Source organism: Sus scrofa, chromosome 1 (genome assembly GCF_054392235.1).
Source record: "Sus scrofa isolate SSC_HxYL_T2T_F1_AM1 chromosome 1, Sscrofa_HxYL_maternal_Yorkshire_Landrace_v2.0, whole genome shotgun sequence".
NCBI classification, from domain to species: domain Eukaryota; kingdom Metazoa; phylum Chordata; class Mammalia; order Artiodactyla; family Suidae; genus Sus; species Sus scrofa.
Window position 1 is genome coordinate 92,178,231 of NC_139383.1, and position 16,275 is coordinate 92,194,505.

The 16,275-nt window shown below is 39.0% G+C and overlaps 1 long non-coding RNA gene across 1 annotated transcript; it reads right to left on the reverse strand.

Moving 5' to 3' along the window:
- Positions 1 to 2,546: 2,546 nt before the first annotated feature.
- Positions 2,547 to 3,868, reverse strand: LOC146406190 (uncharacterized). Its single transcript, XR_014840206.1, has 2 exons — positions 3,765 to 3,868; positions 2,547 to 2,772 (listed from the first exon to the last, which is right to left on the reverse strand). It is a non-coding gene; the product is annotated as an uncharacterized LOC146406190 (long non-coding RNA).
- Between the last annotated feature and the right edge of the window lie 12,407 nt (positions 3,869 to 16,275).

Here is a 16,275-nt window from a genome sequence, read left to right on the forward strand (position 1 = left end):
TTAAAGATCCTCCATGGGTTAAGGATCCAGCGTTGTCATGAGCTGCCCTGTAGGTTGTACGAGTGGCTCAGATCCCATGTTGCTATGGCTGTGGCATCTGGGGCTTGTGGACAGGAATTGGGATCAGGAGCTATTTACATTTCAAATACACATTTGCTTTTGAAGGAATCAATTTCAGATGGTTTGGAGGTTTTATTTGGCACCCCAGCCAGAGGAGAACTCCCATGCTTCAGTTTTGCCTGTCACAAGACAGTGGTGTTTGCATAGACACCTGGTATCCCAGGGTCCCCCAAAGAACCAAAAATCATTCAGGGGACAGTTGCACACAACCAAGAATTTTTCTGCACAAAATATCAATGCCCTGAGTAAAATAAACCAGCCTCAAAAAGACAAACACTTATGACTCCATTTATATGAGATGGCTAGAATCGTTAAATCCATAGAGAGAGAAAGCAGGATGGTGGTTGCTAGGGGGTGAGAATATGGAAGAATAAGGATTTATTATTTAATAGGTACAGAGTTTCAGGTTTGCAGGATGAAAAGAGCTCTAGATGTGGACCATCACACAACAATGTGAATATATTTAATACAGCTGAGCTGTCTGTTAGAAATTGTTAAGATGGTGAATTTATGCTGCATGTATTATGCCTCAATTACAAATAACTTTTGAAAACACAGTGGCCCCGCCAATTGAGATACATTAAATCCGAGCCCAATTCTGCATCTGCCAACTTGAATGTCAAAGCCAAAGAACATGCTCCATTCTCTGGATCACTCAGCACTGACCGGGGGGCAGGAGCACCAGGAGCCAGACAGGCCACCGTCCCATGAGATATAGACAATAACAAGCTAGTGCACATCAAATCCTTCCTTGTGAGATACATATAGAGACTTCATTCCTCTTGGTTTAAGTCCTCAGAAAACACTTCATGTGACTGCCTGTATAAAAATTATTTTTAAATTATAAAACAGAATATAAACAAGGCTTCTTTTTCAACACAGACACTCAGTCCTGCTCCAGCGAATTAAGACATTTGACCATGAGCAGAATTGGAAGGGCCTAAGTTTCTTAGGACACAATAGATACTATACATTAAGGAGGAAAAAACACATTCACTTTGCATAATGGCATATCACTATCAAAAATGCAGGCTCTTACACATCAGTAAGGAAAATATGACAAGCCTACAGAAAAATAGGAAGGTATTCGAACAAGCAATTTCTAAAGATATTCAACTAGGCAAAAAAAAAATATATGGAAATGTGTTCAATTTCATTAATAATTCCAAAAGAACTAATAAGATATTTATTGACAAGATTATAAATGATGTGACTTGACAAGTCGCCCTCTCCATCCCCTCCTCCAAATGAAAACAGAGAATAAATTCGTTGACTAAGAAGAGTCTTCGTTGAGCTCTCATCTCACAGATTGCCTTTGTATTTGCAAAGAAAGAGACAGAAAAGAGCATGTAAGATACTTTCCTATTCCAGCAGCCCCTAAAGTACATTGATCTTGAATCAGGAATAAAAATAAAAACTATATAATACTATCCTGCACAGAAAGACGAAGCAGCTTGCAAATTATAAGACAAAAGAATAATAAGGAGCTCCTGTTGTGGCGCAGCAGAAACAATCTGACTAGTACCTATGAGGATAAGGGTCCGATCCCTGGCCTTACTTAGTGGGTTAAGGATCCAGCATCATCATAAACTGTGGTGTAAGGTTGCAGACGCAGCTTGGATCCCAAGTGGCAGTGGTTGTGGTGTAGGCCAGCAGCTGCAGCTCAGATTCAACCCTAGCCTGGGAACATCCATAGGCAGAAGGTGCAGCCCTAAGAAAAGTTCTTTCTCTTCTTTAGGAGTTTAGACTATCCAGTACCTGAGCATTCAAGCTTAACCTTGGGAGATACGTGAGTACTTGTTGGGTTTCACAGGAGTAATAGGGAGAAAATCAGCCCACAGCCCACTGACTGTCTATCACAAAAGACACTAGGGGAGAACGGGGCCTTCTCCCATCCTCAACCCACTGAAAGAGACTTGTGCTCCAAACCTTCTCGGGAAGAAGGCCTTAACTTCTTTCTAACTACTTGCTCTCTTGAACTTTGGGGAAAGTCTCATTAAGTACAATATATTACTCTCCCCTTCCTTTTTTAAATTCCCTTTTTCAAATTTCCTGGGCCCTTTAATAAAGAAAGTTCAAACACAAACACCTGAACTGCTAGTTTGGTGGGTTTGGGGGAAACTGGGATACAGGGTATACAAAAAGGGTCTTCACTGTAGCCTGTGGGGGTAGGTAGAGGGGTCAGTACCTAAAGGTAGGAGGATCATGTCCTAAAGGTCTAGCCAATGGCCAAGAGTAGGAAGGCCCCACCAATACTGTAAATTTCTTATTGTCAGAAACAAGTCTTCTCCATTCTTCTACCTTGTTTAGTATTGAACCCAATGTCCATAATAACTGCTCAATTCTTCCTCAGGCCCACTTTGGTGGGGACTCTCAGGTGACATTTTCTTTAAATAACACATAAGTGACTCATTTTCCTCCAGATGTTTCTCTTCTAACTAGGATTTTGGTAAGTCATTTTATTAACTAAAATACTCAGTGATAGATTACAAAAGGCCATGGGGACAGAAGGAAGAAAGTCCCTTGAGACAAAACATCGCATCTCCAATTCTTCTGGAGTGAATTGCATGTGGTCCAGTTTTGGCCAAGACAATCAATCACTTCTGGTCAGGTCCTGAAAGCAGTGGGTGAGATGCTTCATGCCCAACTCTCCTGGAATGAAATAAAACAGCTATGTCTGTAGAAAACAGGTTGTCATCATTAACAAGATAGCCAAGGAGTCACTGGATAAAAAGTAACTTCTCTCCCTTCACAGGAGGCAGAACATGAGTGTCAGGGAATGCTCTTTAAATTAGGGCTTTGAAATTTGGAGAAATTGCAAAATTCTCTTCATTACTACCACTTCCCTAGAGTCCACAAGACTATGCAACAATGACACATCTGGAGGCTTCAGTGCCATTTGGTTTTGAGAAATAAGTGGGATCCCCTGATGTAATATTTTCCTTTATTTAAAATGTTAGCTTTTTGTTAAGAGCAATGTCTTAGCACCAGATGTCTAAAACTACCTTCAGGATGGATCTTATCTCAGAACAGGAGGGTGTATTTCAACTACTCAAGAGGGAAAAAAAGACACACATTTCATGCTGCACATCAGAGTAGCCTAGGATGCTAACAGTCTTCCACAACATCTATTATAACTACTCCATCATCACCTGATAAAAGTCTCCCCTAGATCCCTGGGTGATGTGTCCTTCCTAATCAGCAGCCATAAGGGCAGAGAGAAGGAGCTGAAGAGGATTCCTAAGTCTACAGTCAGGACTGCTCTGCGAGATTTTGTGTCCCACTGACCCTGGCACCTAGTCATTCTAATTATTGGAAATGCCTCAAAAATATGTCCTCTGCTCCTGCCACTTCCCTGGCCTGGATTATTGAAATAGCCTCCAAAAAATTCTGTATCCACTTCAAACTAACTCTCTTATCACTCCAAACCAACCCACATATCACATTTGCCTTTATTTGTAAAAAGAAAAAATTTACGTGGTTTATTTTGACACAGTCTCCAGATTAATAATAAATCATTTATTAACTAATTAAATAGATAACAATAAAAAATTGCTGCTTGTAAAGTTCAAGCACCTCAATGCAATACCCAGTGGAGTCCCATCCTTTCCCTCCTAAATACCTACTCACAGAACAGAACTCACCTCACTGCAGCTAAACACAGACACAGCTTGAAGTGGAACTGGATCTCTTTAGGTACCACTGGGCTATGGCCTCAGCAAAGGTGCAGGTCTTCCGCAAGCCTGGCCTTGAGAAAAATAAGGGACAAACAGGGACTAGATGAGTAGGGCTATGAACAGCCTTGGCAAAAAAGTGGGGCTTCTGACTTGAACTAAAGGGTGAATGAGGTCCAGGATGGGTGGAGCCACCTGAGAGATGAGCCCTTAGAGGCACCCTCAGAACTCAGCTGCAGAGATTAACCTTAAACTTGCTTATCTGAGGGAGCCTGCAGTGGGAAGGGGGTGAACCAGCAGAAGCCAGTGAGCCTCCAAGGCAGGATGGAATGAGGATTCAGCTGTAGGTTAAATAGATTCTCATCCAGTCCTTTAGCCTGCTGTGTCTCTCACTCAGGTCTACAAGGCAGCTGAATTCTGAGTGTGCTGCTGGGAACTCTTGAGTTCTAGATCTAACACTTTGGTGCTAGAACTTGGTGAGCAGCACTGGACTGCCTGCGCAGAGTGCCATTTTGCATTTCCAAGAAGTGAGCTGTATCACAGTGTGTCACCCACTAGCAATGGCTAGCAAGCAGGTTTGGAATGTAATCACACATGAGAAAGAAGCCTTCTCCAGGAGGCAGATTTTACTGGCCTAAGCAATTCTGCATGAAGAGGTAGTGGGATCAACCACTGGGCACAGGACCAAAATGCCTGCACACAAGAGAGGGTGGTAGGGCTGCCATCACTGCAAATTTCTAAAGTTTGCAAGAAGACAGCAATGTCTCAGGTACCACTTTTTTTTTTTCTTGTCTTTTTGCCTTTTTTAGGGCTGCTTCTCACAGGCGTATGGAGGTTCCCAGGCTAGGGGTCTAACCCAAGCTGTAGCCGCCGGCCTATGCCAGAGCCACAGCAACTCGGGATCCAAGCTGCATCTGCGACCCACACCACAGCTCACAGCAACGCCAGATCCACAACCCACTGAGCAAGGCCAGGGATCGAACCTACAACCTCATGGTTCCTAGTCGGATTCATGAACCACTGTGCCACAACAGGAACTCCTCAGGTACCACTTTCTAAGACTGGAAACAAGATGGACTTTTCCCCAAAGAAAACTGGTGAGAAATTTCTCCCAGTTGACTTTAAGTTCATTCATTTTGTTTTCTGGGCAGTTGGCATTAGCTGGCATCCTGAATAAACTAAAACCAAGTTTCTGTTATTGTTGTTTGGTTGGTTGGTTGGTCGGTATTGTTTTGTTTTGTTTTATCTGTACTTCTTACATCAGATTCTATTGTGTTTCTTCCACGTCCTTAGTCTACACTGCACGCTAGGTTCTGGGGACATCACTTTCCCTGGTTACTTGCTAAAGTAGTAGTGTCATGACTAACCCACCAGACTTGTTTTTAAAAGGTTTGTCATAGAGTTCCCGTAGTGGAGCAGTGGTTAACGAATCCGACTAGGAACCATGAGGTTGCGGGTTCGATCCCTGCCCTTGCTCAGTGGGTTGTGGATCCCGCGTTGCTGTGAGCTGTGGTGTGGGTCGCAGACGCGGCTCGGATCCTGCGTTGTGGCTCTGGCGTAGGCCGGCAGCTACAGCTCCGATTTGACCCCTAGCCTGGGAACCTCCATATGCCGCTAGAGCAGCCCAAGAAATAGCAAAAAGACAAAAAAAAAAAAAAAAAAAAAAAAAAGGTTTGTCAGAGAGTTGGCATCAGTGATTCTGAAGTCCTGAACCAATGGTACTCATGTGAGTAACACATAGGATCTAGATGTCTACACAGGGGCCTGAAACCTCTGAGACTGAGTCGAATGAAAAATGAGAAGGGGAGTTCCAATTGTGGCTCAGTGGTAATGAACCCAACTAGTATTCATGAGGATGCTGGTTCAATCCTTTGCTTCGCTCAGTGGGTTAAGGATCCAACATTGCCGTGAGCTGTGGTGTAGGTCACTGGTGCTACGCAGATCCCACGTTGCTGTGGCTGTGGTGTAGGCCAGTAGCTATAGCTCTGATTAGACCCCTAGCTTGGAAACCTCCATATGCCGTGGGTGCAGCCCTAAAAAGACAAAAAAAAAAAATGAGAACTGTAATTTCTTTATACTTTTAACTCACAAAGCCAAAAGAATCTGATGTTGGACCTTAATTTCTTATAATTTTATAATTGTAGGAGCTTAAACTCAGATTTTGAACATTTATATACTATTGTGGAAGGACCAAAATTAATAACTGCTTTAGAGGCAAAGGATTTATGCTGAGTTTTATTACTGGGTTTTTTTGCTTATTATTTTTTATGGTCACATCTGCAGCATACAGAAGTTCCCAGGCTAGGGGTTGAATCAGAGCTGCATCTGCAGGCCTACACCACAGCCACAGCAACACCAGATCCTTAACCCACTGAGTGAAGCTAGGGGTCAAACCCACATTCTCATTGGTACGAGTCAGGTCTGTAACCTGCTGAGCCACAATGGGAACTATCTATTATTGGATTTATTTAATAGTCCCATTTAATCCACCGAAACCTTGATAAATGATGATGGACCCCGCAGGTGGAATGGAAATTAGAAGAGAAAATTATTTTCACCCTTGGACACAAAGTTGTCTGTTTTTGGTTAATACATTTTAACACATTCCTATACCTTCTGGATGAAAATTATATATTGCCCACCAGTGTTCCCAGAATTAAACCTAAAAGAGCAGAAGTTGGTCATGAGAGATGGCTATGTGGAGGCTGTGATTGGAACTGCCCAGAAAGAAAGCAGATTATCTCAGTAAAGGGGGATAGCTATGCCCCCAACTGATTTGACCTTAATGGTTAAGCCCAATGATCAAGAGAAGACAGAGGAGAGGAATGTTAGAAGGAACATTTCCTCCACAGTCCTGTTGCTTCCTCCAAGGTGGGGTAAGCACCACTGGGGTGACACTTCTGACATCTTTCTGCCCCTCCCTCTCTCAAAACAAGGGATATGTAGTGACTTGGATGATTATCAGTTTGGGGGAGCATGCCCAGCTCATTCCTTTCCTCTTCTTAAAAAATAAGCTGCTTGTGGACACCATCCATTTTGCTACTCCTACAGGAATCAGTTAGCAGAGTTTTGACTCTCATGCTGAACTAGAATCTCAGTTTAGTCCTTATCAGAAAAAAAGATGATAATATCTTTGTTTCTCCTCTCATACTTCTTTGTTTTATTTCTGTTCATTCAGCACTAGAAGAGGGAGCAGGCAGCACTATTTATTGAGATTTCCACTGCTGTGCTAACACAAGCTGTTAAATTGGTTCCACCTTCCTTAAAAGTATTTCCCTCTCCTTTTCCAGTTCTTTAAGACTCAACAACTCCACAAACCCCTCCTGAACATTCCTTCCCCAGAACCCCACCTAATTTCCACTCTAACGTTCATATTAATGCAGCCCTAATTTATATGGCATGATCTTATTTTCCCAGGACCTCTAGTTCCTGAGCAACTGGAATCCTGCTTATGTTTATCTGGAATTCCTCCATCTTTATGGCACCCAATATAATATGTGCATGTTGAAAATACTTGTTATATTGTTTTTTAATAAATGAGTATTTTCTCTACATTTATCTGGCATCTAAAAAAATGCTGACAGTTCATTACCATCATCACCACTGTCACCACCACCACCATCACCATCATCACCACCATCACCATCATCACCACCATCACTATAATTACCATCACCATCATCACCATCACCACCATCTCCATCATCACTATCATCATCACCACTATCACTACTACTGTCAACATCCATTACCACCATCATCACCATCACCACGCATCACCACTCTAAAAATTAATAACAATAAAAATAAATAAAATTGAAAATGCTGAGATATTTTCCTTCTATTTTAACAGAATACAATAATTTCAGAAATCTGAATGTTTCCAAAAAAGGAAAAATTTCTTACATGTGTATTGCTCTTTGTAATATATATAAATTGTGCATGGAAAGTCAAAGGAACTATATATCTCTACAAGCTGAACCTCAGAAATTTTTTGTGTAATTAAGTACTGTGTACTTAGTACCTACTACATACCTAGTCCCATTGTAGGTAAAAGGATACAAAGAAGAAAATTAGATCTGGTTCTCAAGGAGAGCACCCTTGAGATGAGTGAGATCTCAAAGTATGGCCCAAAGACATCTCATCAAAATGCCCGCTGTTAGAGTTCTCATCCTGGCTCAGCAGTATGAACCTGACTAGTATTCATGAGGATATAGATTTAATCCCTGGCCTTACTCAGTGGGTTAAGGATCTGCTATTGCCAGGAGCTTAATAGGTGTAGGTCGCAAATGCGGCTCAGATCTGGCACTGCTGTGGCTGTGGTGTAGGCCGGCAACTGTAACTCTGATTTGATGCCTAGTCTGGAAACTTCGATATGCCACAGGTGCAGCTCTAAACAAAAAAGAAAGAAAGAAGAATGTCCTGCTGTTAAATATTCAGACTCCCAGGTCCCAGGACCCTCTGAATCAGGTTTTCTGAGGATAGGCCCAATAACCCCTTACTAACTGTGCTCCCCCAGAGTTCTCAGTCACACCCAGAACCAGAGTAGAAGAGCAAGATGGAGACAAAAAGTGCTGTGACTGAGTTATGAACCCAACTCTGACCTAGACTGCTCTTGAATAGAAGCAGAATATCTTCTGGCCACCACTTCTGGTGGCAAGTGATGTCTGAGAAGAACCTGATAATGCATAATGAGTTAATAATGCGACAAAAAGGGGAAGGTTGTTCCAGCAGGCATTGGAGGTTTTATTTTCTCATTTTAATCTGCATTTGTTCTTATTCCGAATAAATTCACCCAAAGGGATGTTATTGTGGGGTGACTGTGACTGTTTTTAACACCTGTTATGAACATATTGTTCCATTTTATTCTCATGACAGCCCTTCAGAATAGGGCTATTTAATATTTTAAAACCCATTTTACAGATAAAGAAACAGAGGTGAATATTTGTCTAATATCATACACCTAAAAAACGCCAAAGCTGGGATGGGAACAGAAGGACCAGATTCCAAATACCAATGCCTATAATTTTATTTCTCCATGGCATGCTATGCCCAAAAGAAATTATGCCAACTTCAAAATACATTTTACTATCCAATCTCTTCCTTTCCACTAAGGAGTCAAAGGGATTTATACATACCAGATTAGCTTTGATGTCCCCCCAGCACTAAAATTTCACAGATCTGTGAAAAAGTTTCAACCTTGTTAAAGTAAGAGTTAAGGTCACCATTAATAGTTTCATTCATGAGACACTGCCCTTAGTTTTCAAGCATGTGTTTATTTTCAAGCAAAACCTATGGTCAAATTGGGAAACACCAGCTGGAAAAAAACATCAAAAATTAATGTTATGATTCAAGTAAGAATGCAAAGATAACAGGACAAGGCCACCATGACTGAATATTGTGACATGACATCATATGCATATTATTCAAACACCAGTAAATGTTCAAAAGGAAATTTGTAGAATTAGTTCTGGTTTTGGAATCATTTGTTGGAATTAACAAACAGCCTTTATTATTCTGACCTCTTTCAATCTGACAAATGAGTAGCATAGAAGACATATCCAGGTCTGTCTTTCAAAGAGCAATGGTATTTGCTTCAGGTGTGAATATTTTTAATTTGTGTTAACTTTTAATTTTTAAAAATTTTATTTGTTCCAATAAAGTGATCTTTAAGATTGGGTGTCAGAGGAAGAATGCAGGATACGACATATCCTTCAATATGCTTTCAACTTAAGTAACTAAAAATTTTGGCTCAATTGATTAAGGAATTTATTATCTCACATACATGGTAAGAATTCAAAATACAAAACAGTTCCATGAGTGATTGGTTTAGCAGTTCACTGGCACCATAAAGGATCAGGTTCTTTCCTTTAATTATTTATTTATTTATTTATTTTTGCTAAGCTATCTTCAGCAATTTCACCTCACACGCTAGCAAATAGAAACCACAGTTTCTAGTTATTATGTTTTTATCACAATGGCCAGACACAGGAAACTGTTTCTTCTCATTTTATTAGTGGGTTAAACTTTTCCCAGGACTCTAGCACACTCCTACTCATCTCACTGGCCAGAACTGTGTGGGATCAGCAATCTTAGCAGGAGGAAAAGGCTGCTGCCACCTGCCTCCTCACGGTGCCCTGTCACCCCACCACCACCACCCTGCTCCCATAGGGCATCTAGAAATGTTTGGGGACATTCTTAGCCCTCATGGTGATAGAAGACACTTTGCAATTTAGACAGTGATGATCGGGAATGTTAAATGCCCTGCAAATCATGAAATTGTCCCACAAAATAAAGAGTTAACTTAAGAAAACTGCCTGAAGTGACCTCCTTTCAACTTTGAAAATCACCAGCATTGGCCCCTTGGCTGAATACATACAGGTCCTGCCTCTGCTGAGGCCCACAGTCCGCAGCGGATGGATCTGGAAAGAAAAACAGGGTTCTACTGAATGGGCAGCACCCTCAGTTCCTGCTATGCAGTGAAAGCCAGTGAGACCACCAAGAGGCAGAGACTCCTGGGAACAAATTCAAGACATTCTTCCTCCCTGAAAGCTTAGATTCACACATGACGTCTTCCATAGTTTTTACATGACTTTATAAACCAGCAGCACTTCAAACGTGATCCATGTGGGAAAGTCAATGTTCTAATCAAATGAAATAATGGAAGGAGAAGACTAAGCATTTTTGGTAGGTTGATTACTTTGTGGGACTATTTCATGTGTTGCAGGGCATTTAAACATCCCTGATCTTCATTGTCTCGATACCAAACCATCTCCTATCACCATGACTGATAAAAATGCTCCTTCACACTTAGTCCCTTAGTCAAAAATCATAATTACCAGTGCCCTGTTTATTAGTGAAACAGCAAGTTACACTTACCCCTAAACTGCTGCAAGGAAAGTATATATTTTATTTGTCCATGAGCGCCAACTTTTTCAGTCAAAAGCAACAAAGCACTGTGAGGGTTGACTATGGGATTTGGAATACACCTGCAGTCAGTGACAGCAGGGGCTGGTCGAGCTAGCAGATCTCCTTCTGATTTATGGCATGGCAGAATAAGTCCTAAACTCTGCCAGTTCTCTTTGTTTTCCTTTTCTGCAATTGCTCTGTCTCTTGAATTGAGCCCTGGGCTCAAATATGAAAAAAAATATGAAATCATATTTTTTTCTTTAAATATCTGAAGGCTGGTCATCGTTAGAGATAAGACATTTCTCTCTGGCTCCAATGGATTGGAACAGGGTCAATGGATGAAAGCTATAAGATCATTTTCTAGCAGTCAGAGTTTTCTAAAGATGGAACAGATAAGCGGTTAGGTAAGAATGAGGATGTGGGTTTGGCAGTCTCTGGAAGACAGAGTTAAGGAATTTTGGACTATATGATATTTAAGGTCCGGAAGCCTCTTAGCCCAGTGATTAAGTGGCCTAATGAACTAATTCCCACTTCCTACTGCCTCATCCATACTTCACTGTGGATTTCATCAGATCTCTTCAGTCCAAATCCAAAAGATAGAGCTAATTTCTATCACTTTAAAGAACTAGCACATTGCAGTAGAACTGAAAAAAATTAGTTATACAAAGAGAAAGAGGTACTTAGAATGTTTTGCTCATATTTAACTAATGTTTAAGCAACTTTCACTATTATATGATAATTACATATGTTGTATTTATGTGTTATTGTAAATACATGTACAAACATGTTATTGTTATTGTATTACATGATAAATACATATGAATAGTATGTTAAGAAAACTTTTCACAAATCAAATCCAAATTTCTCCAAATATTCTGCATAGTGGAGATTTTGGGAATCCATCCAAAAATCTCTAAATTACATGCAGTTCCAAAGTGTCCATCTTTTGTAGTCTTCAGTAATGTTTGGCTTCTCTCTCTCTCTCTCTGGTCAGTTATTAAAAGCATCACCTCATATATTTGCTACACTCCCTTCGAGAGTCAGATATTTCATGTTTCAATATATCTTTATGTCCTATGCATAGATAAGTAGAGATATATATAATATTTCTCTTTTTTGTCCCATAGCATATGGAAGGTCCCAGGGCAAATTGGAGCCACAGCTGCCAGCCTATACCTAACCCACAGCCACAAGGGATCAAAGCAGCATCTGCCACCTACACGACAGCTCATGACAACACTGGATCCTTAACCCACTGAGTGAAGCAAAGGATCAAACTGATGTCCTTATGGATACTAGTCAAGTTCGTTATTACTGAGCCATAACAGGAACTCCCTATATATAATATTTCTTTAAAAGTGATTAAGTGACCTTTTAGTGCTCCAGTTAGAAAAAAAAATGACATAAAATTCATGCTCATTTGGGATAGTTTTACTACTTATAAATTCATTTATCCCTTTCCTATTTTAAGAGGAATAGATCTTAAATGATATTCTTTTTTCTAGTACTCACGCAATTACAGAAGAAAAAAAGCAATACATGTATTCAGGAAAAATAGATGAGATTGATAAATTAACAGGGCCAAGAATTTATTATGTGGAGAAACTGACAAATATTTTTATATACCAATTACTTAATCAACATTTCAACTACAAAAACAATCCCGAAGTTTTATTTATTTTTTTAAGTATAGTTGATTTGCAGTGTTTCTTCAGTTTCTGTTATATAGCAAAGTGACCCAATCACACACAGTTAGTTCCCTGTGCTGTACAGTAGGGCCCCATTGCCCATCCAGTTCAAATATAACAGTTTGCATCCAAAATTTATTTCTTAAATGGCATTTGTCCAAAAAAATAAACTTTAATAAAAATCAAGAAAATAATGCTTCAAAAATACTCCTTCTGAATTTATGATTTAAAAAGAAATCTAAAATAAAATCAGCTGGTCACAAAAAGACAAAAAATATATGATTCCACTTACATGATGTACCAAGAATGGTCATATTCATAGAGTCAGAAAATAGAATGGAGGTTCCAGGGACTAGAGAAAAAGGAGAATGAGGGGTTCTTGTTTAATGGATAGTTTTAGTCTTTCAACATGAAAAGAGTTCCAGAGATTGTTTGCACAGCAATGTGAATGTATTCAATACTACTCAACTGTATACCTAAAATGGTTAAAAGGGTAAATACTATGTGTATTTTACTACAATTAATAATTTTTTTAAAATTTTAAAGAAAGATCAATTTCTAATCCATTTCTAAGCATAACCACCCCAGCAGCAGTGGGCACACCTGACATCCAGATGTTGTTTTCTCATTGCTACTTCCAGCTAAAGAAGAGGCACTAATTCCAGGGAGTGTAGGCTGAATCTGAAATATCTTATTGTGCCAGCAAGCAAAGTAGGACTCAAAAAACTGAAGAGAACATATCAAAAAGACACAGGAGCTAGATTAACAGGGTTCTCAGTGCCCAAACTTGAAATGATTTTAGCACCAACATGGATCATGAAAGTCATGGATTATAGCATCTTAAATAAAAACAATCAAGACTTCATAGTAATACCAAACAAACCACAAATTAAATGAGAGAAAATTTCTTTAAAGTAAAATGAGTACAGTGAAAGATTTTTTTAAATGTCTAATTATGTGTACATGGATGTAATACTTTATTTCTAATTAATTGTAAATTAACCAAAGTCGAAAATGTTAGATTAATTTTAAAAATACAACTATATGCTACTTCCTAAAGAGACACTGAAAATTTTCTTAAGTTAAAAGTTATATATAAAAAGCCAACAATAAATATAGAGGGAATAATTGAGCTAGAATGTTTCTTTTTTATAATCTTCATATTAATAATTGGTTCAAGCAAGACCCATCACTGGGTGCTAAAATCATTGATTTCAACTTTGTGTGGAACAGATTATTTGCACAATCTTAAAATATATCCCCACAGACAATTTACTAATTCCAAAGGGAACAAATTACACTTTTATAATGGAGAAATCTGGAAGATACCACCATAACCTAGTGATCAATATCATCAATAATAAACCAAAATTCCAGGCCAGGGAAGGAACCCATGCCTCCACAGCAACCTAATCCTCTGCAGTCAGATTCCTAACCCACTGCACCATGGTAGGAACTCTGATCACTGCTTCTTGTAACTTTTTAAATTATTGAAAGTTTACCTTGAAAAACTAACTATAATGTTGTTTAGAGCAAATACTATATAATCTCAGGTTGTCCTTCCACATAAAATTCAAAATTTATAGCCCTGGTTTTGAGGGACCTCAGTTACACCTATGATGTGAGCTAACTATTTAACTAATGATTTTCCACTACATTCATGTTGTTATACTTCAGGAAATACAATGGAAACAAAAGTATATCTAAATAAAGATGAGATACTACTGATTCCATAATGTTCTAAAAACTTAACTCCAGAGGTCCTTCTATATAGTAACTACAGCTTATTGTGCCTAAAGAAAATGAAAGTAATCTCCCAAACACTTAAAAGAGGACGAACCCTGAACTTCCTTCAGTGCTCTGCCCAGAGTATGACCTCAGCCTTTGTGCACCAGTTTCTGCACCTCAGCACTATGGGCGTTTGGGGCACAGTTGTTCACTGTGGGGGACTGTCCTACATGCTATAGGATGTTTAGAAACATCGCTGGCCTTGACACGCTAGTTGCCAGTAATGCACGCCCTCCACCCTTCCCTTGTCATGACAATCAAAAACATCTCCAGGCGTTGCCAATATCCTCTCACCCTATTGGAGAACCGGTGGTATAGACTGACTGACAAAAAAAAAAGAAAAGAAATAAAGTGTTTGCCAATTCTCTACTTTTCTATTTTAATAGGTTTTATGTATTAAATACCCTGATTTTTTCAAATTTCAGAACATCATGTATTGTAGACTTGAAATTTGCCAAGAGTGTATATCTAAAGTGTTCTAACCACCAAAAAAAAAGCATATACGTGAGGTGACATGGTAATTAGCTTGATTGTGTAGTCATTTCAAAATGCACACACACACATCAAAATATCACCTTAGGAGTTCCTGCTATGGTGCAGTGGGTTAAGGATCAGGCATTGTCTCTGTGGCTGTGCAAGTTCCATCCCCAGCCCAGCACATTAGGTTAAAGATCCAGCATTGCAGCAGCTGTGGCTTGGATTCGATCCCTAGCCCTGGAACTTCCATATGCCACAGGTGCAGCTGAAAAAGGTGGGAAAATCACCTTAGATATATACAATTATATAGCTTGAATATATACATCTATCCCTTTAAATATACACAATTTTTGTTTATCAATCATACTTTAATAAATCTGGGGAAGTTTTTCAGAGCAGAAGTTGTAGCTCTACAATTATGGAAAGCAGAATTTGTGCACTTGAAAAGAATGCATATTCTGGGGTTGGGGATGCAATGTTCTAAAAATATCAGTTAAGTCTAACTGTTCTATTGTGTCATTTAGGATTTCTGTTGCCTTCTTGATTTTCTGTTTAGAAGATCTGTCCATTGATTTGAGTGGGGTGTTAAAGTCTCCTACAATTATTGTATTCCCATCAATTTCTCCTTTTATGTCTGTTAGTATTTGTTGTATGTATCTGGGCACTCCTATACTAAGTGCATATATGTTGATAAGTGTAATATCCTCTTCCTGAATTGATTCTTTTATAGTGTCCTTTTATCCTTTTAATAATGTCCTTCTTTATCTTTCTTTATGTCCTTTGTTTTAAAGTCTATTTTGTCTGATGTGAATATTGCAACTCCCTTGTTCTTGTCATTTCCGTTTACATGAAATATCTTTTTCCCATCCCCTCACTTTCAATCTATGTGTGTCCTTTGCCCTAAGGTGGGTCTTTCGTAGGCAGCATATTGTAGGCTCTTGTTTTTTATCCAGTCTGACACTCTATAACTTTTGACTAGAGCATTCAGTCCATTGACATTTAAGGTAATCTTTGAAACATATGTATTTATTGCCATTTTAAACCTTGTTTTCTAATTGAGTCTATGTTTCTTCTTTAGTCATTTCTTTTTATTTTGTGGTTTGATGATTTTATGCTTCTGTCCTCTTCTTTTTGATTTTGTGAATCTATTATTTGTTTTTGATTTGTGGCTGCCCCACTTTTCAAGCAGGTTAACCCCCTCTGCTTGCTTTAGACTGATAGTTATAAAGCCTTGAACACATTCTAAAAAAAGAATCTACATTTTCATACTCTCATTCCCCACATTTTATGATTTTGATGTCCTTTTTAACATCTTCATGTTTATTCTTTTTGCCATTCCTTGTGTTTTACAAATAGGTTTTTTGTTTGTTTTCTTTTTGATCTGTATACTGGTTTATTTCAGCAGTTACTTTCCAATTGTGATTTCTTCCATTCTATATCTCCTTACTTCTTTTCTATTTAGAGGAGGCCTTTCAATATTTCTTTTAGGATAGGTTTAGTATTGCTGTATTCTTTTAGTTTTTGCTTATCTGAAAAATTCTTTATTTCTCCTCCTGTCTTAAGGATATCTGTCTTATTGGTAGAGTACTCTTGGTTGCAAACTTTTCCCTTTTGGAACT